Source organism: Helianthus annuus, chromosome 8, assembly GCF_002127325.2.
Source record: "Helianthus annuus cultivar XRQ/B chromosome 8, HanXRQr2.0-SUNRISE, whole genome shotgun sequence".
Lineage (NCBI taxonomy): Eukaryota > Viridiplantae > Streptophyta > Magnoliopsida > Asterales > Asteraceae > Helianthus > Helianthus annuus.
In genome coordinates, this window is record NC_035440.2 from 17582466 (window position 1) to 17585724 (window position 3259).

At 31.2% G+C, this 3259-nt stretch overlaps 1 long non-coding RNA gene across 1 annotated transcript; it reads right to left on the reverse strand.

Annotated features, from left to right (window-relative positions):
* Positions 1 to 1281: 1281 nt before the first annotated feature.
* On the reverse strand, positions 1282 to 2832 carry LOC110870883. Its single transcript, XR_002553322.2, has 3 exons — positions 2294 to 2832; positions 1650 to 1697; positions 1282 to 1390 (listed from the first exon to the last, which is right to left on the reverse strand). It is a non-coding gene; the product is annotated as an uncharacterized LOC110870883 (long non-coding RNA).
* Positions 2833 to 3259: the final 427 nt, after the last annotated feature.

Genomic DNA, 3259 nt, shown 5'->3' on the forward strand with positions numbered 1-3259 from the left:
GAAATTCAATACTTAATTTGGTCTTATAAAGTCGAATTGAATCTAGTCGATCAATGCAATCCCTGATTTAACATGTTAAGTTTATTTGTTTTAATATGTTTAACAAGCATAGACTCGATTTCCTTCTTATTGCTACACAAATGCCAAACCCTACCAAGCATGCTTTTTATTTTTTTGATTTTGAATTTTTTATTAAAAGGTTTCTACATTTATTTATATACAAAAGATCAGAAAAATAATAATTTTTAACATGTTAAATTAATTTTAATAATATATTTAACATATTAAATGAATGGTTTTTCGGTTCACCGCATTACCCTCATTCATTATTTAATTTGTTTTTATTTTTATTTTTTTGAAGTTTTTATATATGAAGATGTGTTGAAATCATTCTAATAAAAAAAAATTTGCAAAAAAAGTTGTCACCTTTGTTAAGGTGTTTTTAAGCATGTTTTTACTTTTTAGTTTTTTGTTTATTTTTAATTAAAAAGGTTTCTATGCAAAAGATCGGAAATTTAAAAAAACATAATTTTTAACATGTTAAATAAATTTTTTAATGATATATTTAACATGTAAAATGAATGATTTCTCGATTCTCACGTTTTTTTGGTGTTCTCCATGTATTCAAACCTTCGTTCACAATTTTAAAAAACATTTTTTTCAAATTTTTTTCAATTTTTTTAAACATTTTTGCATATTAAGATGTGAAAAAAATTTGTTACATGTTTTAAAGTATTTTTTTAACCATAATTTTAGTTTTTAATTTTTGGAGGGTTTTGCATGTATTTACATGAAAAAGGGCCGGAAATTAATAAAATGAATTTTCTATGACATATTTATCATGTTCAAGAACTGGTTTCGTGGTTCTCACATTTTTGGTGCCCCCCCCCCCCAACCCAAGTTCACTATTTTAGAAAAAAAAATTGCATATAAGAATGTGTTGAAGCCATTCTAATAAAAAACATTTTTGTAAAAAGTAATTCATTACCGTTTTTGAAGTGTTTTTTAGGCATGTTTTTATTATTTATTTTTTTTGTTAAAAAGGTTTTGATAGTATTTATATGCAAAAGAGCCAAAAATTAAAAAAAATAATAATTTGAACATATTAAATTAATTTTATATGATATATTTAACATGTTTGGTCAAAAAAGTCGAATTGTGTTTAATTGATTTATAAAAAACTCATTTAACATGTTAAATTTATTTGTTTTAATATTTTGAGCTCGCATAGACTCCACACGAAACTTATTTTAATATTTTGAACTCTTATCCGAAATTTAATACATAACTAGATTTTGGCCCGCGCCGCGCGTTGCGGCGGCGACATCACGTCAAATAAACCAAAAAATACCTTGAAGTGACACCTGCGATCCCATCCTAGCTTTGCAAGCTATTCAATAAACAATAATACAAACTAAAGTTAATTTGAAAAGCCCAAAAAAATAACAAACAAAGAAATAAAAACAACTATTCGACTACTAATTTCAAATTATGTTGGTGTGATTTAGAGAGCAGCTGGTCAAATATCTTCAATAAATGTTGGATTTCTCATAAACAATTGATGATATTAGTTCATTTGGGATTGAGCACAATAACCTTAATAATCCAGAAGTTGGGTATCATCATAGACTCAAAAGTTATAAACTTACCTGGGTGAACTTTTTTGGTGTTACCTTCTCTGGTGGACTGCAAAATCCCTACCAAATTGCACAAACAACTTCGTTTCAGTTTTAAAATTGCCTTGGCAACTTCATGTGCTGTTTATTTTCCTTAAAAAAACCAGCAACCCCTTAAATAGAACTAAGTGGCAGATGATCCACTACACCTCATTGATAAGAAGTTACTGTAACCTAATAACCTACTTGTGTTCAAACCCAATACCATCATCAAACTACACAAAACTAACCAAATTTCACAATAAACACTCATTTACCACAAACACCACCAAAACAATCACCAAATTTTCAAAAATTAAAACATCACATACCACAGCAAATTCAGCAGACTAAAAAAAAATCAATTCAACAAATACTTGCTCTATCCCTCCAACAACAATAACAGATTACCCTACAACAAATTAATAAAATCAAACCAAAAAAAAAAATAATCAAAAATGGCTGCTTCAACAATAACAGGTTTAAGAACCCTACAACAAATTGATGAAATCAAACAAAAAAGTTTTTTTTTTTAATTTTAAAAAATAAAAAAGAATGCTTATTCACAACAAATTACACCAGATCGATATCAAAATCTCAAAAAACAATTGCAAAAATTACTAAACCCTAGAACTAACCTTCGATCAAAAAACTGTCATCACTAATCCTTCGCCACCACCGATAACTCCTCTGCCACATGACCATCTCCAATCACAACCGCATTCGGAGTCCCGATCGCCTGCGACACCACCGTCACCATCGCCGGAGGCGGCATAACCAGCACCTCCACCATCTCCGATTATTTAAACTCTATTCAACCCTAGCCGCTGCTTCCAGAAACTCAACCTTCGCTTTCTCGGTAACAACTCCGACCGAAATCCGACCTTGAAGTTGCAGATTCGTTATTCGGTTTTGCAGCCACACTTGCGGCTGAGGAGAGGCGAATATAGGTGCGTCTTGCGAAGAAAGTCTACTCAGCACGGCGAGGAGAGAGTGGTGGCTACGATGCTCATCTGGTGGTGGTTGAAGGAGGCGATACTTTGGGTTGTGGCTATGGTGGAAAGAGACAGGAAAGGGGGTTTGGAATGGTGTCTGATCATTGATGTGTAGGGTGGTGGAGGGGAGAGATTTGGAACTTTCAGAGGTGTTGATGGAGGAGAAAAACAGAAAACGACATAATGGGCAATAAAGAAGAAAACAACAAAATGGGCAACATTGTAATTTCATAAGGTCACCGACCTTTCATTTTAAGACTATATAAATTTGTTGAAATAAAATTGAATTGAACCTAATTGATTAATGTAAACTCTCGTTTAACATGTTAAAAGTTTTTATACAAAACTTATTTAAACATGTTTGGTCAAACTCATGGTATATCTTCTATGCGAAGAACTATGTGGTTTTCGTAGAAAACTATTTAAAACATGTTCTGAAAAATTTAAAAACTTGAACCTAGTTTTTAATAAAACTATTAAATAAGAGAGACAATATTTAAGATATAAAGGTTAAACGAGTGATGTACATGTTACATGAATAAGTAATGGGTTGTGTTTGGGTATAGCGATTCAACCTGACAACCTGACACGATCGATACCCCGACTGAA